The 27,394-nt window shown below is 40.8% G+C and overlaps 1 long non-coding RNA gene across 2 annotated transcripts; it reads right to left on the bottom strand.

Moving 5' to 3' along the window:
- Positions 1–266: 266 nt before the first annotated feature.
- LOC144467329 (uncharacterized) lies at positions 267–26,644 on the bottom strand. 2 transcript variants are annotated; one of them, XR_013493594.1, is made up of 6 exons: positions 26,528–26,644; positions 10,405–10,475; positions 3,304–3,354; positions 1,702–1,817; positions 1,142–1,266; positions 267–817 (listed from the first exon to the last, which is right to left on the bottom strand). It is a non-coding gene; the product is annotated as an uncharacterized LOC144467329 (long non-coding RNA). The 2 variants fall into 2 exon arrangements; XR_013493595.1 differs by lacking the exon at positions 1,702–1,817.
- Between the last annotated feature and the right edge of the window lie 750 nt (positions 26,645–27,394).

Below are 27,394 nucleotides of genomic sequence, written 5' to 3'. Positions count from 1 at the left end.
TTATTTACTTATTTATTACCCTTTGTAATTAGTTTGAGCTGTATATTTATTTATGTGGCTTTTTGTAATTAAGGCAGATCTACAGCGCAATGAAGCCAAGACGAGTTTCATTCCCCACGGGGACGATGAAGTACATCAGAACTGAAATTAAGAATCAGAGGAAGTTACATGGAGGAATAACCACATGCGTTATTCTGATGGGTACACTGTGAATTATTAAAGGGATGTCAACTAAATATTACAAGAATACAGGAAGACTTCAAATCTCAATATGTACCACAGTATGTTTTAATTGAAATGTGCTGTATAGTTTCATGACAGATCATGCAGTACAGATAATAAAGCCATGGGCTGGTATTGTTTAGCCATTAAATAGACACTATGCATTACATATACATTTGCTTACTTATTCTCGTCCCCCCTGCACACACCAACAGAGCTTAGGTGTTCTGGCTATAAAAACACCAGCTGAAACTTGTAGCTTACAGTACTTTAAGTGAAAAGACAAAACGGAAATCAGGAGAGACAAAAAAATAAGTAAGGATAATATTAAATATAGAACATGACTGTGAAGATCAACAGATGAGTTGTGCTGATTAAGATTTAACAGAAGTCTTTGGCACTGGCCCACCAGAGGGAGATATTTTACGATCGAGGGACATCTGCAGAAGCAGGATAAATCCCCCCCATGGAGTCCAGACACTGGTGGTGGTGGCTGATGGCTCTGAGGCTGCTGAGGTGTATGAGGTTGATGAATCCGTAAAAACTGTGTGGTGATGAGGAGGTGGAGGGCGCGCACAACGGCAGCAAGAAAGAACTACAGCAGAGAAAGAACCATGTTTAAAATGAGGAGCTATAACATGATAGGCTGACAGAGAAGGTGTGTCACTGTGCTATTGGCTGATTGTGAATTGTTACGTTCCTGCCAGCGGTCTAGGGGAAGCAGGGAGTAACACAGTGAAATGGAGGGAACCATCGAAAAAAAGAAAAAGGCAAGGAAAACAAATCGGCAAACGGGAAAAAGGACCATCAACAAAAAACAAGCTCCAAAAGGAAACCAGATCGCCTGTTGCAGGGACATACAAAATAATGAAAAGATTAAACACAGCCAACCAATATTACCACACTTAACCATACTTACTTATTACCTATGTCATAGAGACACGCAATACAGTTACAGCCTTCTGGCCTGCTGGCCTGCTGGCACTACTCCTCCCTCATCCATTTATACCTCGCTGACGAGGAATGATGAAGATCAGCTGCATGCTGAAAAAAAAGAAAGAAAGGGGGACAACACAAAACTAAGGGCGGGCCCAAAACACATAGGCATGTAACATGAATCAGCTAAAGACTTAAATAGATATCATCACAGCCTTGCCAGATGGGAAATGTTAAACTATGGAACCAGAGGCCTAAAATGATTGTACTTTGAAGAAATGAATCGTACACTAGTCATAACCATGAGACAAATAGGCTAAGTGAATCGATTTACACGACACGTTTAATGATACACCTGCAAATTTACCCACATATTTTTTTTTGTGTTGTTTAAAGCAACCTGATGTAGCTATGATGTGTGGAAGGGGGTCTGTAAGTCCATCGGTCTGGCTACTAGTACAAAATTAGATGACAAGACAACACTGCTGGAAACATGTTCACATTCTAAAGCTCACTGCAAATTACATGAATAACTTGGCTTACTGGTGCACTGAAAACACCTTGACTTGAAAACACAGCTTGGTGAAAAATTACAAGCTCCAGGACGACAGCTTTGCTTGCGAGTCACGTTCATCGTAGCCTACACCGAGCGCCATCCACTGGAAAGATGTCATGTGAGAAGGGATGCATAAACACAGTGATCATGTGGGGACATGAATTAAAATGAGACAGTGCAGACTAAAACTAACAACTGATTGTAAGCGTCACAAAATGATCAAATTATCGCACATTATACCACATTTTTGGCATGACTGGTCATCATACAGAGGGCAGTATTATCTTACAAATATGATACTTATAGTTTCCTTTCTTTCTTTCTTGCTTAGATTAAATCAGTTGACACCATTGTTCGCAGGTTCACTAATGTTAATATACCTGGAAAGCTTTTGCATCTTGATGTCTCACATTAAAATAACATGCCCTGATCCCATTGATTCTTTTTCAATAAAATCAACTCAACATTGTCAGCTTCTTCTTCATCTTTTCTGGCAGTCATAACATAGAAGTGCAAAACCTAACCTTTGGATGCTAGAAAGACTCCCATTTATATTTTGCAAACTCCCTTGAATACCTCACAAACATTTCAAAAGGAAAAAAAAAGATAAAACCCAAAGAAAAGCAGCCTCCTTTTTAACCTAAACCACTTGCCCTCACTTACTGCAGTTTCAAGGTAGTATTTTTCTCCCTCAACCCCTCATTAAAGGCTAATTTATTTGAGTTTTTGGAAGTTTGGAGGTGACATGTCTGCCTGGGAGATTTCAACCCATAACCCACGCACTTCACTGGAAATTAGAAGTTTCTGTTTTTTCCCCTGCAGAACTTTTTATGCATCACAACTTGAATAAAAAGCCCTAAAATAAGAAACACAGTTAATAAAAATGAATATATTAAAGCTGAGCACAAATAACTGGTGGGAACTGGTTTATATTATCAGTACCATAAATGTCTGTATGTCTGTCCTGATGTGCTGCTGACGTCATCCCATTCAAGAGATTTAGCAATAACTCCAAGACATAGAGCACACCTTCTGTAACACACTTATACACACACGCACACACACACACACACACACACACACACACACCCGAGCAGCCAGTGATAATGCACACTGGGCATTTATCTTTACAGTGAATTATGGTACACTGCGGTCTCATTGACTCTGTGCACAAATGTGTGAGTGTGTGTCTCTAAGTGTGTATGCGCGTAAGTGTTGAATTATATGTGTGCGTCCGCTTGTGTGCACGAGTGTGTGCTGAATTGAATTATGGCGTGGCGCTATCTCATTGACTTCAACTGAGTCCCATTCATCACAACTTAACCATGGAAATAGACTTTATGGACAAAATGCTGTTTTAGCAATGTGTGTGTGTGTGTGTGTGTGTGTGTGTGTGTGTGTGTGTGTGTGTGTGAGAGCTGTGTGCATATGTGTGTGTTACCATGGAAATACCCCTAATGAACATTACCTCATGGGCGTATGTCAGAGCGAGGGAGAGAGAAGGGATCAGTGTGTGCAGAGTTAGTGTGTGTGGGTGTGTGAGAGATAAAAAAAAAGTGCTGTTTTGATTTATTTCTGATTCATTCTACCTGCATCAAGAAACGATTTTTCCAGCGGTGATGCAATTACAGGTCCAAAACCTGAAAGTGAACACACACGCGCATACACACACACACACACACACACACAAAAGTGAGTTCACGTCAGTTAGAGAACACACAAAAGAAGGATTTATGAGGCTGTTCACGGTAACCTAAAATATATGTGTGCGTGCACAGGTGTGCTTCACATTCATACAGTATGTACAATCCATTCCCACTGACCTTTTCCTATAATAATATAGTTGCTATTTCTGTATGTATGTGTGTGTATGAAGGTCAGTACAGAGTAAAAGTACATGTGAGGCTTCCGCACAGGCAGACAGCAGGATTCATGTTCCCTATAAGAAGTTTACAGTTTTTATACTTTTCTAGGCTGGAGCTGAAAGTTTAGTGTCCTGCAAAGAATTTAACAGCGGCAATAATTTCTGCACCCCTTAAATAATATCCTCATGTGTGTTATGAGAGATGACAGGGGGATAGCATGAGCAGGAGGAGATAACTCAGGAAGCAAGCATCCAGAGAGCTTTTACACTCGAGGTGTATTTTCTGTTGAGCAGCAACATGTCAGCTGATGCTTACTGTGCTTACCTCTTTGTCTTTTTAGTGGTGTGGAAACACAGCAGCATGGGTTTGAATGGCACAGATACTGAGCTTTATTTTGATTCTCCCCACACGCGTACACACACACACACACACACACACACACACTCTCTGGTACTACGTTAACCTCCACAGTGATGGCTCAGTAACAGCAGTTGTCTTTTAGGTTTATGGTTGGCAGCACAATCAAACCCGCATTCTCTCTGTGTCTCTGTGTCTCTGCTGCTGCTCTCAAACATCGAGCCGTCTCCCTCATAGAATCATCAAGCAAAGCCTCGTTTCCTCTGTCTGTCTTCTGCCGTGTTATATCTTGTAAACTCCCCCATTCCCACTACTTCTACCCAGCTGCATGACTGCCACGGAGGAGTTTTTATTTGTCCTGTTGAAGCTGAAGTGTCGGTCGATGCCCCTACATCTCCATCCAATCTCTTTTTTCCCCGGCGTTTATCATGGCTGTTAAAACTTTTCATCCTCACCTTTCAATCTTTGAATCTCTCTTCTGTGGGGATCAGGATTACTTCCTGGCTGTAACGGCAATTTCTAACCGAGTGTGACTGGGGTAAATGCAGAAAAAGTTGAAGGTACAGATCACATCCATTTCAACAGCCAACCTGTGAAAATATACCCCAGCAATGGATTTTGCATAAACACAGTTTAAAGCTACATAACAGAAATAGCGACATGATAACCTAAAATTGCTCATCCCATTACTTTGACATGGGCGATGTGATGTGATGATGTGTGCAGTTTTAGTAGCAGATAAAACTAAAGCTGTAGGCACAGGAAGTAGAACAACATCAGATAAAATACACTGATTAAACAGGTATATCCAACCAGCAAATCTCTGCAATGATTTAATCGAGCCTGCTTGGAGACCTCTCTAAAGTTAAAACATTGTGGTCCTCAGCTGTGCCAGCTGTGTGCAGGCCTTTGTTGATGATTGGCTTATCGCTATGTGGTACCCTTGAAAGAATTACTTCCTTTTCTGCCTCCTTCAAAAACACAAATGCATCCAGAAGTCTGACTCATTTTTGAAAATGAGAAGAATGAGGAGGCAAATAGAGGAAAACAACAAAACGCACATTTTGTTCAATGGTGGCATGTAGCCATCTTTAAAGTTTTAACATAGAAATATCACATAAGGCCTCTCCATCTTTCTTTGACTTCAAGAGCAGCCGTGTATATTAGTCCACAGTGTCTCCTGAGGAGCTGAAGCTTCTTAGAGGACACTGTGGACACTTCTGCATGAATGAAGATGTGGTTGCGAAACAGTCCCCACAAAGCAACAGCGAAGATGATGTGCAATTTGGTGCAGAGACTATCAGGGTTTACGTTGGTTGGCATATGCTGGCATTTTCCTGTGGGAAATATGCCAAATGAATAAATTCATTTATTAATAGCATATTAAATAGCCTAAAATTGTGACCTATGAGATATGTTGCCAAGACAACTTGAATATAACTTATATTATGCAGATCAAATTTTAGGATTTTCTTGACAAACAGATCTATGTATTCACTGAAGACATACAGAGTGTGTCCCTGCCTCTTCAGAGCATATGCTACATCCTCTGCAGTTGTGTGCTGTGTCTCAAATCGCGTACTTCTGTACTTACACTTAATATTTTGAGTGCATAAGTGCATTCACACTGAGAAGTATGTAAAAATGCAGTGCACTATGAGTACCCGGATGGTGCACTCAAAACGGTCAAGAAGTTGAGTGTGGAACTATGGACACTCTCGCCCTCAATGGTTGCCATCTCGGCTATGTAGCGGAAGGGGAGGGACCACTTTTCAAACTGGAAATGGCGGCTGAGGACTGTGCAACCGTGAATGTCACTGCATTGTACAAATGTAAGTTATACATGCGTTTTTTGCACGAAGCACCACTATACTGTTGTCGGATATAAGCCAGCAGTATGTTCATTGGGTTAATTTAGCAGTCTGTAATGCTTTGGTAGTGCGAACGATAACGCGAATGCTAATGCTAGTTTGCTAACTAGCTAACAGCTGCACATTTTGACGTTGTGGTGTACGTTTGCAGCAGGTGGCGGTAATGCTCCACTGGCTGGTTAAAATTAGGCATTAAAAGAAGAAGAAGAAGAGGTGGGTGCACAATGGCCGTGTTTGGTTTGAGACAACACTACCCTGTCGAAATTAGCACACTACGCCAATGAGTACATAGTGCACATAGTATACTACCTGGAAGTGTACTAACGGAAGTATGTGATTTGATTTCTTCTCCAGGAAGACCTTCAATACACTGTGGATCCTCTCGTAGATCAGACTGGAGATTCACACCATCACACAGAACAAGATGATGGACAGTGAGCGAGTCCTTTTCCTCATTTGCCTCTGCCAATAAACCTCAAAATAGTCACCCTGTTCAATACACTGCTTCTTTATTTAGCTTATTTTCAAGTCATTAGATTCAAAGTGTTTTATTGCTGTTTTAAAGGGATAATGCACCCAAAAATGAAAATTCAGCCATTATCTACTCACCCATATGCAAAGTTTTAGAATCCTCACATCACTTGCGGAGATCGTGGGGGGAGCGGCTAGCACACCTAATGGCAGACGGCGCCCCAGACTAACGTCCAAGAACACAAAATTGAATCCACAAAGTATCTCCATACTGCTCATCCATAGTGATCCAAGTGTGCTGCAGCCGCGACATAAAAAGTTGTTTGGAAAAACGTCATATGAACTCTGATTTTAGCCTCACTGTAGCCTGTAGCTATGACTGCTTCTCTTTGCTCTGCGTTCACGTGTGCGCACTCAGGGTGATCAGTGATGCACAGTCTCTGAAGAGCAGCAGTCTCGTCAGTACTGATGTCCAGATTCTCAAGTGCAGGCATCGCCAATTCCCAGTATGAGCAGCAAAGACTTTCCTCATCTGTTGGCATTGCTTTGCATTTGAAACAACTACACCACCAGGTTTCCAGTGCTCGACTCCGGTATTCTGCGGCTGGCTGAGGCTCATGAGCTGCGGCGGCTGCTTCGTCCAGTAGCCTGAGTTCCGTCCGTATACTCGGGCTCAAACAAACACGGCTCAACAAAGAAATGCTGTTCCTCCTCAGTTTCAGAGTCTTCAGACATGTTGGGCTGTCCTTTGCTAAAAGACCGTAGTGCAAATTATCTTTTAGCTCTGTGGTTACCATTGTCTCCCCCTGCGGTGCACGTGTCACGTGATGTAAACACGGGTGAGCAAAGCTCATGCTTTCGCTGGTCTCGTGCAAGCGCGCACACGTGAGCGCGGAGCACAGAGAAGCAGTCATAGCTACAGGCTACAGTGAGGCTAAAATCAGAGTTCATATGACGTTTTTCCAAACAACTTTTTATGTCGCGGCTGCAGCACACTTGGATCACTATGGATGAGCAGTATGGAGATACTTTGTGGATTCAATTTTGTGTTCTTGGATGTTAGTCTGGGGCGCCGTCTACCATTAGGTGTGCTATGTTGGGGCTTCAGGACACTTGGATCACTACGGATGAGCAGTACGGAGATATTTTGTGGTTTCAATTATGTCTTTTTGGACGTTTGAATCTGGGGCGCCATAAGCCTCCATGAGGTTGAGTTGTGTTGCTACGTCCTCACCCCTTGGAGTAGATAATGGCTGCATTTTCATTTTTGGGTGCACTATCCCTTTAAGCTAAGGGACGCCGAAGGCAAGAATTGTAGTGGCCTTGTTTTAATGTGCAGGGTATCGTCTTGTTTTTCTAAATTGAAAAAGAAGTGGTCTATAATCCTCAAATAGACAATATTACAAAACCATTAACATTACTAACAACTGATGGCTGGTTGATTTGTACAGTACAGGCCAAAAGTTTGGACACACCTTCTCATTCAATGCGTTTTCTTTATTTTCATGACTATTTACATTGTAGATTCTCACTGAAGGCATCAAAACTATGAATGAACACATGTGGAGTTATGTACTTAACAAAAAAAGGTGAAATAACTGAAAACATGTTTTATATTCTAGTTTCCTCAAAATAGCCACCCTTTGCTCTGATTACTGCTTTGCACACTCTTGGCATTCTCTCCATGAGCTTCAAGAGGTAGTCACCTGAAATGGTTTTCCAACAGTCTTGAAGGAGTTCCCAGAGGTGTTTAGCACTTGTTGGCCCCTTTGCCTTCACTCTGCGGTCCAGCTCACCCCAAACCATCTCGATTGGGTTCAGGTCCGGTGACTGTGGAGGCCAGGTCATCTGCCGCAGCACTCCATCACTCTCCTTCTTGGTCAAATAGCCCTTACACAGCCTGGAGGTGTGTTTGGGGTCATTGTCCTGTTGAAAAATAAATGATCGTCCAACTAAACGCAAACCGGATGGGATGGCATGTCGCTGCAGGATGCTGTGGTAGCCATGCTGGTTCAGTGTGCCTTCAATTTTGAATAAATCCCCAACAGTGTCACCAGCAAAACACCCCCACACCATCACACCTCCTCCTCCATGCTTCACAGTGGGAACCAGGCATGTGGAATCCATCCGTTCACCTTTTCTGCGTCTCACAAAGACACGGCGGTTGGAACCAAAGATCTCAAATTTGGACTCATCAGACCAAAGCACAGATTTCCACTGGTCTAATGTCCATTCCTTGTGTTTCTTGGCCCAAACAAATCTCTTCTGCTTGTTGCCTCTCCTTAGCAGTGGTTTCCTGGCAGCTATTTGACCATGAAGGCCTGATTCGCGCAGTCTCCTCTTAACAGTTGTTCTAGAGATGGGTCTGCTGCTAGAACTCTGTGTGGCATTCATCTGGTCTCTGATCTGAGCTGCTGTTAACTTGCGATTTCTGAGGCTGGTGACTCGGATGAACTTATCCTCAGAAGCAGAGGTGACTCTTGGTCTTCCTTTCCTGGGTCGGTCCTCATGTGTGCCAGTTTCGTTGTAGCGCTTGATGGTTTTTGCGACTCCACTTGGGGACACATTTCAAGTTTTTGCAATTTTCCGGACTGACTGACCTTCATTTCTTAAAGTAATGATGGCCACTGGTTTTTCTTTAGTTAGCTGATTGGTTCTTGCCATATGAATTTTAACAGTTGTCCAATAGGGCTGTCGACTGTGTATTAACCTGACTTCTGCACAACACAACTGATGGTCCCAACCCCATTGATAAAGCAAGAAATTCCACTAATTAACCCTGATAAGGCACACCTGTGAAGTGGAAACCATTTCAGGTGACTACCTCTTGAAGCTCATGGAGAGAATGCCAAGAGTGTGCAAAGCAGTAATCAGAGCAAAGGGTGGCTATTTTGAAGAAACTAGAATATAAAACATGTTTTCAGTTATTTCACCTTTTTTTGTTAAGTACATAACTCCACATGTGTTCATTCATAGTTTTGATGCCTTCAGTGAGAATCTACAATGTAAATAGTCATGAAAATAAAGAAAACGCATTGAATGAGAAGGTGTGTCCAAACTTTTGGCCTGTACTGTATATGTCAATAAAATGAAACTGACTTCCAAAAATATAATTTTTAGTTTCATTTTCATGAGCCTGACATGCTTTGACAAAATGCTCACCTTGTTTTATGAATCCACTGCCACAAAAATGCATTTTGTGGAATTATCACCAAATGCCCTCCAAGTGCACGTCATCACGAGTATTATAAATGAATAAGGTAATAGTTCTGTAATTATTAGTTCGTTTTTTGCACTTTGAAATTCACGTGGCCTAAAATGTGACATTTGGTGTCCCATGGTGCTTTTTGAGCACATAATGCATTTTCACATTTTGCAGCATGTGACACTTTGCACCCCAACACGCTGAACACACATACATTGAAAAGAATAAAACGAACACACACACACACACACACGTATTCACAAACAGCGGGGAAAATGCTCTTCTGACCATGTACTCCAAAATATGCTGAGCCAATGAACTAAGCCAACCGCTGTTTATAATTATAGATTTACTGGTGTATGTGTGTGTGTGTGTGTGTTGGGACTCTGACTTTTGTCTGGCTTTTTCTTTTGACTTCACCTGACCTCAATTTACCTGCTGCTTGCCTCTAAATGCAGCACCACCTTACATACACGCTCGCACACACTGAGACTCAGATACACACTTTTGTACTTGCTTTTGCCAGTGTGCGCGCACACACACACACACACACACCCTCAGTCTCTCTCACTCACTCGCACCCACACACACACAATTCTTCATATGAATAATACATTACTATATAAGAGATGTCCTGAAGTCTGGAGAACCAGGGACAGAGTGAAAGAAAGAGTGTGTGTGAGAGGAAGTTTCTGTGTGTGTGTTGTTAAGAGTTACTTGGTTTATTAGATGACTGACTCTGACTTTTTGTGCAAAGTTACACACACTACAGAGCTGCATTTATCTCTGACTCTCTCTCTCCACGTCTCCCTGCATGTCTCTCTGTCTCGTCCTCTGAAGGCTGTCAGGTTGCGTGTGCCCACTCTGATCTGTGTGTGTATGCATGCCTGCGTGTGTTTGTGGGTGTGTGGGTGCTATAACCTTATGCCAGCTTTAAGTGGGTCCTCTCTTTAGGGTGGTGATGGCCCGATTTGTCTTCCACTTGTCAACTTCTGCTTCCCGAGAGACATCCAGAGACAGAGCGAGAGCGAGGGAGAGACATAGAGAGAGTGGGAATAAGTGTTTTGAGACAAAAGCAGTGGATGTGTCTGTAAAATTGGAAGCTGGGCTGCTGAAGCACATTTTGCTGTTTGTAATTCAAAACGTTAACAGATATCCTGTTTATTTACTTGAGCTGTCAGCGTCTTGTACAGTCTGGCGTGAAAACATCAGAGAGGTGGAATATCAGTATTGTAACATCATACACTAAAAATCACAAGGAATTACTTACGAATGAAAAGTGATAGGGAGAAATTGTTGGGAAAATAAACCAAGAGTGGCGGTGCAGATATAGGAGTCTGATTTCTTAGCACTCAGACAGCTGACAACGCAGCAGCCACAATGAAACACTACTGGTCCATATCTGGGAAGAAAACATCAGCAGTCTTTGCTTATACAGTAGTGTCTCTTGGTCATTATAACAGCACATCATGAGATCCCAAACCATTTGCAGCAAATACAATCAAGGCAGCCTTTATTGTTTTAAACAAAACAAAAAGAAATGGTGTGAACTCATTTATTAAAGTATCTGTACAACGAAGAAAGAGAAAACAACCCAAAATTGCATGTATTCTTGCAAGTTTGATGTTGTGCTCTTAAAAGCAAGTTTTACACCCTCATCTACTAATCATGTGAACTTTATAGTACGTCTGACCTTTTTGTAATGCAAGCCAGTTTCTGTTCTGTTACCTGTTTCCAGTAAATCTGGGATGAGATCAAACAACATACTCCTGTAGCCCTGAATCTGGACAGCCACAACTATGCTTTGCAAATATTTATTAGGATGCTACACCTAACTTGTTTGCTTCAGTTAAATTGAACTAAGGTTTGTTTTACCTGTTAGTACAATCTGTTTGTGCTGGTGTGAAGACCAAACAACCACACTAAGACTGCTTGACAAAGGTGAGTCTCAGTCTGCATCCAAGAGGACTCAGGTGCAGTTCACTTGGGGTGTGGAAGCAAACAAACCAACCATAGAATTTTATGGAGGCAGATATGTGACTTGACTTGACATGACATTAAAAGCTAAACCACTAATAAATCCATCTGCTGATGGTGAAATCTGTCCATGATCTCGTCGTTGATCATCAAATCACTTCCAAGTAGCAACTGATTTGAATTGCTGAGATATGTAAAATTGGCAAATTTGTCTATTTCTTTGGTCATTTGCAGCTGTTACTGTAAGATATACAGTTAAACATAGCGGTCCCATGTATCTGAGAATATTTAATGTACTGTGTTGCTTTTCTAGCACCTTTGATAAACCAAATCTACTGGCAGGGAAACTACGCATTGTACTGCTGTGGATGTAGGCTGCAACAAATTTTTGGCACCAAAAAAGAACCACTTCATCAACATCAGTTTTAGTGGTGGCTTTGAGTTAACGACTCCAGTTTCCTGTTGTCCCAGAGGGCTGCCTGACAGCACGGTGAAGCGGTGGAAATTGTCTAGATATGGCGCACTATTAAGATGATAGTAATTTTTTAGGTGTCTAAAAACTTTCTAATTGAGGTAGCATTTGCTCAGTGCCATTTTATTTTATTGTATAATGTTTTCATTCCTTATGTATGTTTTCTACCTGAAAGTTGTTATAAACGGACATTATGATTTGGTTTATAAGGCCATGTATATGACCTAGTTACGCAAATCATTTGGTAACTACGGTAACATGTATGGTGTGGATATTTCCCTGATTAATAGGTCAAAAGTGGGACAGTGATCCCTTAAATATAAGCCCCCAAATAAGTTATTTGTTTGTGAGTTTTTTGTGTGACACCAAGGATGCATTAAAATTAAAGTGTTGCATAAACTTCTGCCATAACTCGAATTTGATTTCCCCACATGGGTCTTGATTATACACTGACGTGCTGGATGACAGTCGCCAAAAATGTCCAATCAATGAATTACCTGTCAGTTTAACTGCACATTCACTTCACTTAGTTCATTCATAAAAACTCAGTGTGAACAGGAACTGGACCAGAACGAAAACAGAATAAGGTGCTAAACAAACTGAGCTACAGGTGTGACAGCGCTCTTAGTTATTTGCAGTAAATAGGTTAAACATCACAGGAATGATCCTGAAGAACCTGCCCAAAAAAAGTGGTAGCAAGTGGGGCAACTATTACTCAAAGTGTAATGGTTCAAACTGTCTAGTATAAAGTAATAGCAGGGACTGTCCATATATCACCCTGGTACCAAACTGCTTCTGCTGCCAAGTTCTGTCACCATCTGCTTCTGGTACCAAACGCCAGGGGAATTTAATCTTTGTCTCACTTCTGTCCAGCCTTTGAAGCCTGCTGTTGTTTAGTGTGTGTGTGTGTGTGTGTGTGTGTGGTTGATAGAGAGCGAGAGTGATTGTGTTTCTATTGTTTAGGTGTCAACAACTCATGGTGGGCTACTTGTTTGCATATTGTTAATTTCCTCCCTCTCACTGTGCACAATTGTGTATCTCTGCATGTTTCTACCTGGTTTGTGTCTACATCCTTTTGTGTGTGTGTGTCTGTGTGTGTGTCCTGCCAAGTTGAGAGGTCCCTGCACATTGACACTCGATCTGACAGGCCTGCTGACACTCTAGCATTTAGCTGTGCATGTGCATGTGTGTGTGCATGTGTGTGTGCATGTGTGTGTGTGTGTGTGTGTGTGTGTGTCTGTGGGGTATGAGTGACAAGGTGTGACACACTAGCATTTGTCTCGTAAATGCCAGAACAGAGAACTGACACCAAAGGGCAGAGACGGCGAGAGAAACGGAGAGAGGGAGAAACGTAGGCACGCAGAGGGAGAAATGTAGGGAAAGAGAGAGAGAGACGGGGGAAAATGTGTTTGCCATGATCTCACATTTATTTGGTAGTTCACCGGCGTTTTTGATCTTTTTAAAACCCAGAGAAACCTGCACACTGCTAATCTCCCTTTAAACTGTGACAGCCTCACACCTGCCAAGGTGTTTGTCTGGCTGTGGCACCTTTCCTTTTGGATGTCACAAATCCTTTTTTTCACTTCACAGTGCAGACACACTGCAACAAATCTCCATCTTAACAAGTCTGTTATTCAGTCCGAGGGTAGAAGTCTTACTTTGTAACACAGGTGAAAGAGTCTGCCGGTGACATGCCTGTGTTGAAAGATCATTTCAACATATTTTCTAAACAAATATTTGTAAGGTTTATGAAATGTTTCCGCCCAGGCCCTGATGTTGGTCCTCGCAGCAGCCAAGGAGCTGTCCGAGGTACTCGTCTGCACCTGTGGTGAGGGGTACTCCCAGTGGCAAGCTCCAGCCAATGAGTACTGAATATAATCATTGTTTTCACCTGTTTGCTGGCTTTTATACTGTGACACCTGTCAGCTTCTCCTGGTTTGTTCGTCTCCAGTACTGCGCATTTCCTTATACTGGGATCAGATTACATGATATTATTATATTATATTAAAAGATCCTGGCTGCTTAGGCTCTACTTAAAGGTCTGGTGTGAGAGGTTTAGGTGGATATATTGGCAGAACGGCAATATAATATTCATAAGTATGTTTTCATCAGTGTATTATCACGTGGAACTAAGAATCATTGTAATTTCGTTACCATAGAGTTAACTGTTTGTATCTACATTTTGCATCTGCCACCGAACTTCTCCTTCACGCATGGCACACTGGAGCTGTTTCAGTTAGTTGCACTCTGCAACCTCACTGTGAGATGGCACCGCCTTTTGGCAAATAAGGTGCCATTCACCGATGGCAATGGCTGATTTTTTTCCATTGTGTCACATCAGTCTTGCACAGGCTAAAAAGCAGGGCTCGAAACTGGCAGCCACAAACTTAAATTAATGAGCAGGTACAAGAAGAATACAATGACTGTTTGGCAAATGGGTTCCAACATGTCACTGAGTCACTGACGTGTGACGAGATGGCTAGTAGCAGCCGCCGTCTCGTCCTCCCGGGGACAATGAGAAACATGCTCAGGACAAACAGAGATCTTCCAAGGTCCACAGTGGGGACACATCAGGGGACACAGCCTATTTTTTTACCTGATAGTGCTGTACTGGGAGCAACAGATAGTGTTAAAACTAACTAAACTGCAACTTACTGCTCACAGAGGTTGCATTGAGTTACATCATGATAGTTCAAGCTCTAGTCAGTAAAAATTATAAAAATTAGGTGAAGGTAAGCTATAACTTCCTCATGATGTGTTCAGTGTAACCTTGTAAAATGTAGTTTTTGATGAAAAAATTTCAGATTTGAGATTTGATTTCACAGTAATATAAAATAGATATTAGAGAGGGAATTTGACATATTATATAAAATATTTTTATTTCCACCCACTCAAACACCGTTGCAGACCAAGTACTCCCCCTCATGGCAACAGTACTCCCCAATGGCAGTGGCCCCCCAGCAGGATAATGCACCATGCCACGCTACAAAAACTGTTCAGAAATGGCCTGTGGAGCATGGCAAAAAGCTCATGGTGTCGACCTGACTTCTAAATTTCCCTGGTCCCAATCTGCTCAAGGATTCTTGTGATGTGTTGGTACCCCAGATGTACCCCTAATCCAAGGTGGGGCCTCCTTGGATTGGACTTGGCTCTGACCTGTCGAGGCATGGACACACGATCTCTGGGAGTGTCCTGCAGTGTCTGGCACCAGTGCGCTGGCAGCAGATCCATTTAGTCCAGTGGGTTGTGAGGTGGGTTAATGGCACATATCACAGGTGCTCATTCAGTTTGGGATCTGGGGAATTTGGAGGCCAGGTTGACACTTTGAGGTCTTTGTCACATTCCCTGGGACATTCCTGAGCGATGTTTGCAGTGTGGCATGGTGCATTACCCTGCTGGGGGGCCACCGCCATTGGGGAGTACTGTTGCCATGAGGGGGGGTACTCGGTCTGCAACGGTGTTTGAGTGGGTGGAACATGTCAGGTGGTATCCACATGAATGCCAGAACCAAAGGTTTCTCAGCAGAACAATGCACTGGAACAAAATAATCAAAGTTATTCACTTCACCTGTTTTGGCTGATGTGTATATGCAGGATTTTCCTCAGAAAAAAAATGTACAGACTCATACAGAAGTAACCTCAATCATCACTTATGACCCGCTGGAAGTGTGCAGTGGTGTATTTATCTGTAGAGAGCCTGCCCTCTCAGAGCGTTAGCAGCACACATTAGAGAAGAAGCTGTGAAAATCACGGAAACAGCACAGAAAAAATGCAGATATAGCGAACAAGAGTGAATTTGGGGTCGACTTTGTATTTCAATGGCAAGTACAGTGCTTTATCTCAACTGTATTCAAAGTGCTGATGTTCGATGACCCCATTAACTCGGAGCTACATGCATACATTTTAATCTTGTACCAAAATGTAGCAAAGTCACGTGGGGTCAGGGTCAAATGAGCACTGATTTAACAGCTGCTATCACAAACAGGATTAAATACTGTATATGCTGCAGCGGGCCAAATTAGTTTAGCTCATATTGGTTTAATAGCCTGTTCCACTGGTTCAGAGATACCATCTCAGATAAATGTAAAATGCACAGAGCCGCTGGTCGACACTTTTCATAGAAGCTCTTTAAGTAACGCCTACATCAGTGGTGTCAAGGTGCAGTCTCATGTTGTCTAAATGAGCTTTTCGTAACATGAAGTTGTTCAAAGCAATCAAGATATTTTTGTTTGTGTTCAGTGACCTGAGAATGTATGGCTCACTTGTTTTGGAGAAAAAAATATGTTGCTGTTGTTTGTATGAATATGCAGCCAAGTCCTTGGGTTATACATGTTGTGCTGTAGGTTTGATTGATTTATTCTGACTGAAATGCAGCAGTGTCAATATCTAAAACATGGAGAATAATGAAAACATATTGATTTAAAGCTAAAATAGTACATCGCACTGTAGTTTCTGAGAAACATGGCTGAATGTGAAGTTTCATGCTGAATGATCTCACCAAACTTTGGCTCCCTCTTTGAAATCCAGACAAGTTCAAGAGTCTTTTGAACCTTTCTGTTTCTGCTCTGTCAATAAAGCCTGTTCGTGTTGAACTGACTCGACCAGTGCAGAAGTCATTTAAGGAAGAGTCTCTCAGATCCCAGCCTCAGAGCTATGATGAATAAATGCAGTCACTCCGCCTGGCACCGACTCATTAAAACATATTAATTCTCCTGTCGTGTGGGGACCCAAACTGTGTAAACGCAGTCTCTCACCCTGGGACACAGTCTCATTAAAATATAATAGCACTTGTGTCATGTAGGGACTCCATAGATGCTTCCCATGACCCACGTTGAGCTCAGATTAGAAGAAAGAAATGATATTTGTACCTGTGATGGAAATGTGTTTGAGTTCAACAAGAAACAAATGTGATTCAGTTTGTAATATTCTTGTTATTTTTTTGTGACCATTTATGCTGCTCCTGCACTCACAGTAAGCATTTCTGAACAAGAGCATTTAAATGCGTAAAATTTAAATATGAAAGGCATAATCATTGTGGGACTTTGGAAAATACATTTTAAAGTATGAAAAAGCATAAAATGCTGCAGGACTCACAAGTTAAGAGGTAATTCTGTTGTTAATTGTGGTTTGTGTCTGTCTATCTGTGATAAAGGGCGTGTATGCCTTTGAAATTTTTCTCTCACTCTCTTGCTTTGCCATACTGTTATATGGTTTGCTGTTAAATTGTCACTTACCAAATGGTTAAAGGCTGCTTATAATGACTTTAGCTGGTTCAACACAGTGTTTAGTCTCTTCCATTAAGGATAAAAAAAGATCTATAAAAATGCTCTGGTGTACAGGAAGTTTACTTTGGATGTTTTTGTTGTTTTTTTTTTTTTCTCTTTTAACCATCAATTAACCATCAAGAAAATTTTGACAAGTTACACATGGCTGTCTATAGATTGATTTTGCTACTCTTCAGTTTTCAACACCACGCACCAACTGGGTCTGGTGGGCGGTATTGTTAGCTAGCGGCGCTACTCATTCGGCATTTACGTCATCCTGACCCAACATCTTTACTGTAGAAACAATGTGCCCACCCTCCAGTTCTACCAAGGTTAGCACAGCAGCGGCTCTACTCCGAGCTCCCTCTGGATTCCCGAGTTCCTTACCCTATCTCTAAGGCTGAGCCCAGCCACCCCGCAGAGGAAACATTTCCACCGCTTGTATCCGCGAAAATGGACCAGTAAATCAAAAGCCTCACCTTCCGGCTCAGCTCCCTCTTTACTACGATGGTCTGGCGCAGCACCTGCATCACCTCAGAAGCTGCACCAAAACACCGATCCAACTCACACTCCATTCTCCATTCTACCCAGTGAACAAAACCGTGGGGATACTTGAACTCCCGCAATTTTGTTGTATATGTAGCATCCTTTTGTTCCTGTGCAATGACAATAAAGGCTTTCTATTCTATTCTTTCTATTCTTGAGGCAGTAACTCACACACACACACACACACACACACACACACACACAGTTTCAAAGTTTCAAAACAGGCTTTACAAACTTCAGCTGTTTTTTGAGGACGTGATTAAACACAGACTCTATACATGTTAACACACACACACAAACTGTGTGTTTTTAATGTTTGGGTTATATTACATTCATCATATATTTTGAGGGAATATAATTAATTCAGTAAGATTCAAAGCATCATGAAAAAGCCTGCTTCCTCCCCTTTTTCTATGTGCATGTGTTCCTGCGGTGTTTTCATCCCATTGTCAGGCCAAATGTGTGTGTGTGTGTGTAGATGTCATTGTTTTATGGAAACGTGGAACAAAAAAATGACAAATGGCTTTTTAAACTCGCACTGACACACTATAGAAATTTGTTGTGTGTGTTTATGTGTCTAGAGAGCAAAACAGAGAGGAAGAGTGTACTGTGTGTTTCTGTGTGTGTTTGTGTGACTGCCACTGTACAGTATGTTCCTTCCTTGAGGGGTCATGCTTAATCCCCACAGCCTATAGGTGCATCAGCAAAAGGTGCATCTTCAGTTATCTTAAACCCAGGAAACTGCAATATACTCAAAACAAATTTCACCAAGTCTGGTATAAGCTTTTAAGTGAACACTTTTCTCCTGGCTCTGAAATGTCAGGTGTATACAAAAAGCTCATTTGGTAATCATTCCCCCACTGGGAAGCAGATTTGAAGCAGCTACAAGGATTTTTTACCTGGTTATGAAACAGCCTCAGTTCAATACTGATGCTTCTATATGATGCAAACGAGACCATCAGAAAGAAGACTGGCTGTTTCTATATAGTTATTTTTTAATGCCTGTCCCTGGGTCCACTCCCCAACAAAATTAGATTTACACAATTTACGGTAGACTGCAGAAGCCTATTTTTAAATTTTTCCTAGGCAAAGTCTCACAGTGAGGAGTACGTTAGCCAGTTTTAAAAAAGTGGGAGGAGATTTTTCTTAGTGAATTTTATTTTTGACATTGTCTTTGTGGTATAGCTGATACTTTGGCAGGATCAGCAAAGAGAAAAGGAAAAGAATTGACTGAAAAACAATTAAAAAAGAGACCAAATGTGATTGAGCATGGGCGGAAACTTGAGTTATCATTCATCTGTCATTCAGAGAATTGCAGGATTTAAAAGGGATTTAGAACCGACCCTGAATTGGCCGTCTTCCTCCTTGACAGGTATGTAATATGCCTATTTTATTTATGAAACGCATTGCAAGGTGTGATTTTTGATCAATATATGAATTTATGTTGGTGGCTAAAACAGAGTTTACTTTGTTTCACCATTGTCATTACTGATCTTACACAGCCACAACATTGCCTCATTGATTTGTATCCTGTAAACAGCTATTTTTAAAAGCAAAAAAAAGTATTACAAACAGATGTGTCTTTCTTTAACTCACTTCCAAAACAAATGCACATAGTATTTCGATGAGATCATTACAACAAGAGGCAGTGGTGTTGATAAAAACATTACCATTTTTGTCCACAGATGTCGCTAGAGTCAACACAAACTGTAGGTTTCCTGCCATTGCTTTAAGAATTACCACAACATTAAACCATACTCAATTATTACTGAAAAGATTGTTGGTATATATTTTCTTGATAGAGTCAGGCATTCTCTCAATCCATTTCTTAATTCACAGCACCCAGACAAATGTAATAAGTTTGGATTAAATGTATTATTCAGACCATTACTGCCTCAGTCGCTGAGAGAGCTCAGAATTTTCAGACTTTTGTCTCCAGTAATGGGAAATTAAGATGTAAGAGAAAATGAAGAATTTCTGCAGTCCGAGACCCTCTAAATATTAAAAGAGGCGAACAAGCTACAGATTGTTTATGAAAATGTAATTTTTCACCCCAAAAGTTACATTAATGATTATTTAAAGTCAGACAAGAGCTCAGTCCAATCCAATTCAATCATGATTACTTTCAGCTGTTACAGGCCCTTGTAGCAATGCATTTTAAGAAAGAGTCCCTCCACTTTCCCTAAAACAACTTGAAAAGTTAATTTGGCAGTTTCCCTACTGTGAATGTAACATGTGGACGTACTATTTCCTGCATGTGTCAGTTTGTTTTCATGAAGTTGTGTATTTGCATCTGTACAAAGTGAATTTGCACGAAGCGTGAGTAAATGTAAAGTGTCCGTTTGTGCAGGCTGTTCTCACAAACTGTTCCTATGTTTTCCAATGAAAAGTAATGCACCTAAAGTCGTACATATTTCACCTGCTTTGAAAGGCTGCGATCATGTGACCTTTGCACTGACTGGAGTAAACAAGGAAGCAGACCTGAGCAGTCTCGAAAGGAGGCAGGTTGGGGTGCTGAATAGGTCACAAAAACCATGACTCTCCCCCAGGACTTTCCCCTGGAGACGTGTGTGAACTTTGAGTGATCTTTTAGTCATTTAAGGTACGTACTCACCATGTTTCTTTTCCTAAACCTACCCTAAGCCTAACCTCTGTAACTTTACGTTAATCATCTAACCATACATTATATATGGATATCACAGGATATCATACAAATTGTTCTATGAGGATATATTGATTTATAACAAATGTTTTATGAAGTTAAATCCGTCAAACTTCAGTTTTCATAAGAGACCCAAGAGCCACATGAACACACAAACACACAAGAAGAAGAAGAAGAGAGGAAAAATTCTTATCATCAGACAATGTGGCTTCCACTCCTCGGAGATTCTTGTGGCGCCTGTGAGTGTATGTGTGTGTGTGTGAGTGCGTGAGGCTGTGCGTATAATTTCCACGTTAGACAATGAAGTCTTGTGTGTCATCATGTGTGTGTGTCCTTGTGTGTGTGTGTGTGCGTGCGCGCGTTTTCTGATGTGGTTTTGTTCAACAGAAAAACAAGCCTTTAAGTTTTACAGAGAAAATCCTCAAATCCCCAAATGGATTGATAATTACAAACAGGACAAGACTGATGTGTGTGTCTGTGTGTGTGTGTGTGTGTGTGTGTCTGTGTCATGGGGCTGTAGCAGAACATGTTTTATGAGTTTCGAAGAAAAAATAATTATAAATTCCTGCCACAGCTCAAAGAGAGGGAGAGACGCAATGACAGAGATACAGATAGTCTGAGATTTACATCATGAGCAGAGACGATAGCAACAACCAGAGAGACGGATAGAGACACACAAAGATGGAGGACTCAGGGACACAAAGATATTTTCATAGAGGGAAAGTGAAAAGCATAAAATTCCTGATATGTGAATAACATTAAATAGCTCTTTGCTCGGAGATGCCAAGCCACGATGGTTTCATTTAGTTCCATTACAAACAAAGTTTCTCCACAGTACCAAAAGCTCCTGCCTTGGCAATTAAGGCAGTCCCTAAGTGGCTGTACTGTTATAATGAGCCAAAAATCAATTATTTGTATCGTAAAGCACCTTTTTTTTTTAGTGTGTGTGACATAATCTGTTTCCTTTCCTCAATTTTCTATAATGTTTTGATTCAACTGTGCGAAAGTGCGCCGCATTCAGAATGGCTTAGGAAATATTGTTGATTTTTGACACTCATGCCAAGAAAGCATCTTTGATGTGAAAATTAAGACACCACCAGAGAGAGACAGTGGGAGCAGAGAAGAGGAGAGGAAGGGAGGGAGGGAGGGAGGGAGGGAAGGAGAAACAAGAGGAGGAGAGGACGACAGAGAGAGGGGGAGAAAGGAGGGAAGACAGAGAGGATTGTTTAAAAGAGACATTTTGATGAATGAGCAGAGTTTTGGGCCAGTGGCAGTACAACTAAGCCAGAAAATTATAGACTTCTAAACAACTTCACACATAGAGAGAGAGAGACCTTGAATTCAGCAGAATACAATAGGGCAGAGGAGAAGAGAAAAGAGTAGAGGAGAGCAGAGCACAATCGAATATGATGAAATACATGGGAACAGATTGGAGTAAAATAGAAAAGAGTAGAAATACAGACTGTAGGAAAGACTTGAAATCGCATACTGCGTACTACATAAATGAATATGTATATGTATACTATCGTTCAACATACTTTCGAGTAACTAAACAGTAGTATGCATCTTTTCTGATGCTCTGAGCTGTAATTACATCATCACGTCCTGAATGCCTCCTTACCAGTTGGAGACACATAACCATGATAACCCAAGTTAACCTTAAAAATCATTTTAAAAATATATTGCACTTGGCAATTTTTATATTTACACTGAAATGAATGATGTTACAGAGCTGTTTGATGTACAGCTGTGAGGTAATCACTTGCTAACATGCTCACAGTGACAATGCTAACATGCTCATGCTAAGAGGCTACAATGCTTATTACGTTCACAATCTTAGTTTAGCATTGTAGGATGCTAACATTTGCTAATAAGCACTGAACTGTCAGCTCAAGTTTCTTAGTTGTTTCCTGCCCCTGTGTGTTTTCCCTCCCTTTTGACGACTTGACCTGTGTCTGATTGTCCTTCCCGCCCTGATTAGCCTCACCTGTGTCTCGTTATCCTTCCCCTCACCAGGGTACTTAAAGTGTGTCTTGTTTTCTCTCAGTGCCAGGTTATCCTAGCACCTTGTGTGTCTTGCGTTCCAGCCTTTTGTTTCCCTTTGTCCTATTCTTGGTTTCTGGATTTAGCCTGTTGATTGACTCTGCCTCTGCCTCATCCCTACTGGATTTGTTTGCCTTCACAGATAGTCCTTCTGTGCACCTAACCTACCTTTTGACCAGGAAAGACTGTGTTAGTTTACCTGAACTGTCTCCAGAGTCACATTTTGAGTCTTTCACCTGGTTCACCAGTTGTTACACTGAACACAGAGTACAGCTGAGGCTGGTTGGAATGGATTGAGTTTTGCAGGCATTAAATCATAAAGTATTGGACAACTTGAAAGTTTGACCTTCTGATGAAACATAATTTTACTACCAAAGTCATCATAGTTGATTCTAAGGGGCACATAAAAATCTGTACCAAATCTCAGGGCAAGTCCTGGGATATTGGACAAGATACTTCACTAAAAGGCAAACATGAACAGCAAGTTGACACTTGAGGAAAAGCCAGCAGGGTGCATCCATTGCAGACAATAAATGACTGTCAAAAAAAAGGTAATTTATCCAATAGTTGTTGAGATATTTCAGCCTGAACCAAAGTGGTGGACCGACCAACCAACATACAGGCTGCAAGCATGACTAAAAAAACAACAACAAATGGTGCAATAAACACCAGGGGTTTCAAACACACGGCCCAGATCCAGCTCACCAAAGGGGCCAATCTGGTCCAATGGATGACTTTGCATACCTAATGTTGATGCACTCCTGAAGACAAAGAGGTGTCAGCTTGCAGGAGCAGGTTAAACAGTATGAGCTTCATGTAATATGCTGCTTCTGAGGCTGTCCACCCTGACCAGAATACAGCTCTCTTATACTTATTGTGGTCATATTTAAAGATAATGAACATTGTGCAAAATTTTGTCTATCAGCAGCTTCAGTACAAAAAAAAAATCTGTATCAGACTTCTATCTTAAAACAATATCAGAGGAACTCTATTGTTAGGCAAATACTTTTGATCTGTAAATGGTTTGTAATAAAATAGTAAATAAGATGAAAGGAATAGTTTGGTGTGGCGATGCCAGCATTACTACACTGGAGTGAAACTCCATCCACATGTAATGACAGTGAGAAGTCGACTGACTGAATGTGGAAAAGACATACTATTGAAATTGCACTTATTGCCACGGTGAACTTAAGACATCTCGGGGTGTTTATCATCTGTGTTGTCAATTTATAAATGTTTTCAGACAGTACTTTATCTTCTTAACACTAAAAAAAATCATTTGGAAGGGGTATTTATTAGGTTAATATGCCCACATCTAATATACACATTACAATATACAACAATGCTACACTACATACTAGCTTGTGTGGTGGTAGGGGATGGAAACTTCCAAATATCAGACATAAATGTGTAATGATTTGACTTTGGAACAGACTGGTTAATATGGCTGACTTGTGGCACACGAGAAAGATATTTACTTTCTAAAAAGAGAAGGTTTTGTTTGTTATGTGATGTGTGTGAGTAAGTAATCATTTGCAAAATGACCATTTGTGTACCAACTACTCACCGTGTGTTATGTTACTTTTGAAGAACGTTTTCCCTGCATGCCTCAACGGTGAACAGAGAATCCAAAAAAAAGGCAAACACACAAGTCTTAGGTGACCACTTTTAACAACAGTTAAACTATATCAAAACATCCTTTGAAACTCAAGCTCGTGCAGTTGCCTTTTTTGGATTTTCTATTTACCGTGGAGGTATGTAAGATTTTTCGGTAACACTTTACTTGAAGGTATCTACATAAGAGTGACATGACACTGTCATAACTATGACATGACAAGGTCAAAGATATCTTCTGGTAATGTCATCCTGGTTAAGGTAAAGTTGTCATTATAAGGACAAATCTAATGCCAACTTGTCATGACAAAGACATCTTCTGGTAATGTCTTTAATTAATGTCAAGTTGTCATAATCAAGACAACCCAAACAATGTCAACTTGTCATTACAAAAACTGAATGGCACTTAATGACAGCAGTCACAAACGTTTATGACATGTACATAATGTTTAGGACACGTTCATGACAGTGTCATGTCATAGTTATGACAGTGTCATGTCACCCTTATGTAGATACCTTCAAGTAAAGTGTTACCAATTTTTCTTCACAAATTCAACCTAACACGTAGTGAGTAATCGATATACAAACGGTCTTTTTGCCAGTGAAGAATTCATTTAAGAGGCCAATTTATGTTTTCTTGCTATTTGTATAATAATTTAAGAGTTACACTTTATAGTATGGAATGTCCTCAATTACTCATGAATTCTTCTGCTTAAAAAACCCTTAAGTCGTGTAGTAGTAGTTTTTTGCAGTTTAATGGGCTCCATAGGGACTTGGCTTGGGATCCAGCAGGTCGCCTGTTCAAGCTCCAATACCGACCAAGTCTGGCACATGGATTGGTAGCTGGAGAGGTGTCAGTTTGCCTCCTGGGCACTGCCGAGGTTCCCCTGAGCAAGGCACTGAACCCCCAACTGCCTGGGGCACCTGCCCAGGCAGCCCCCTCACTCTGACAGCTCTATTTACTGCATGCATAGATTCTGTTTGTGCATGTGTGTGTGTATCACAGACCTGTGTGTATATGACAACAGAGTGAAAGAAAATTGACTTTCCCCTCAGGAATTAATAAAGTATATCTTCTTATAATGTATTGTTATGTTCATGTCTCACAAATGATTCACCTGTGCTTGGTCATTCTGTAATAATAGAAAAATATATTGTTGTAAACTATAGATATATGTATGCAGATGCAGATAAAATACTGTGTGTATTTGGTGTGTGTGTTATGTCTACTTGTGTCTGGGATTTCTGTGTGTGAGTGTGTGTTAAATATTAATGAACTGGAGGATTTGCAGTGCAGCCATCACAGCCATCATTTTCTGCCTTTCTGCCACTGGAGGCAGCAATGGCTCACACACTGACAAGCCCTCGTCTCTCTCTCTGTGACACACACACATACACGCATAGAAACACACAAAACCATCCATCAAGTGTGTGAAAGATCCTTAAGGCCTTAACATTACTCTCGTTTGGTGTGATAGAGTGCTGGACAACTCTGTCTCTTTCTCTGTTTCACTCCCTCGTTCTCTCTCCGTCCGTCTCTCTTTAATTCTCCTGTTTGCCACCTCTCTGTCTCTTAATCTTACTTCCTCACGTACGTTCGCCCTAAATCTCAGTAGTGCCCCTTTCTTACTCACTCCATACCTTTCCATCGGTCTTCACTGCATTGCCCACTCTCTCCCCTCCTTTCCTCTGAATCCTTACTGCTTCACACATATGCACACACAGACACACACACACACACACTGCACATGTACATTCACCCTGAAAGGTTGTAGTAATCAATCATGCTGATTATGATCTGTATCGTCGCAGCAACATCAATGAGGCTTTGGAGGAACGATGACATCATCCATCTACAGTATACATCACTGCTAATATGGTCTTCATTTGGTGTTCTTGAAGTGGGGAGAGCGAGGCAGACAGACAGAGCAGGAGACAAAAGCTCTATTCGGATGGGATTAGTTTCCCGCACAAACGTCTGAGATATAATTACTAACAAAGGCCGACGCTGCTTTCATGTACCCATTCAGATGTGATTAGAATTACTGTAGTTTCCAACCAGCATTAACAGAAAACTTGTAACAATTAAGCTGAAGTTTCAGACAGTGACATTAAGGTAAACTAAGGCGTCTTGTGGTGACAGTCTTTGTCCATCGATCACAATTTATTTCTATTTATTTTCAATTTATAATGGACTCCCAGCAGGCAGTGCAGCCAGTATGCCACCTTTTTGTCTTTTTTGGGTACACATTTAAATTGGTTTTATGACTTTGTATGACATTTTGTAAAGTTGTGGTCGATAGAGCTGAATCAGTCAGAAATTCAAGGGCATTTGATAATCAAGTCATTGTTAAACATGTATAATGCAGGATTTTCCCACAAAACAATGAATAGACTCAAACAGAAGTCATGCAGAATCATCACTTATGACCCACTAAGTGTGTGGGGATGTTTTATGGGCACGTACCTTCACAGCACTCAGGTGAGGTCAGGTCTGTATAAAGCAGCAGGCATCCAGGGGACACAGTGCCAAAAAATATGAAAAATATAGTGAAGCGAATCACTAAACGAGAGTGAATCTGGAGTGTGCTTTTACTTTTATTTTTACTTTTACTTTCACTTTTGCAACTGACAGTCCCACTTTAAAGTCATCTTTTAATAATGCCAAACATCGTCTAGCTCCAGCCTCTAAAATAAAGGTTTTGCCCCTTTTACTTTTCTTAATGTGCAGTGTTGGGAAGTTACTTTTAAACTGTAATAGGTTACAGATTACTAGTTACCCTGTTAAGAATGTAATATGTAATGTAACTATTTTAATAATCTCATCACAGTAGTGTAACTTATTATATTTGATCACTTTTTGCTTACTTTTCTAACAAATACTTTAAACTGGGCAATGAAGTTTTAACTTCAACCCACTCCTTTTCGGACATGTAAACTCAAAACTGCTCAGTGCGTCTTTGTTTTGTTTTTGTTTTTGTAAATTGTTTGATATTATTATATTATTACTTATTTATTTATAGTTTATTTTTCTAATTTAGTGATTTTATTGTTCTTGTTGCAAATGCTGCTTTGCTTTCCTTGTTTTGTTTTCTTCCATTTGTTTATTTATTTATTTCTTTACATGTTCGATATAAAGATTACAAAAACAGGGCACTCCTGCACGACAAAAAATGCAAAGCAACAGAATAAATGTTATATTCTACGTACAGAAATAATATATTCAGATGTAATCCCTTTATAATCGACAACATTTTGATTAGTAACTGTAATTTACTTACTTTTTTTTACAGAGTGGCTGTAACAGATTACTACAACTTTTATTTTGTAATTT

The sequence above is a fragment of the Epinephelus lanceolatus genome, chromosome 16, assembly GCF_041903045.1.
Source record: "Epinephelus lanceolatus isolate andai-2023 chromosome 16, ASM4190304v1, whole genome shotgun sequence".
In the NCBI taxonomy this organism is placed as follows: domain Eukaryota; kingdom Metazoa; phylum Chordata; class Actinopteri; order Perciformes; family Serranidae; genus Epinephelus; species Epinephelus lanceolatus.
The sequence above is the reverse complement of the archived record's forward strand: the minus strand, read 5'-3'. Positions and strand labels throughout refer to the sequence as shown.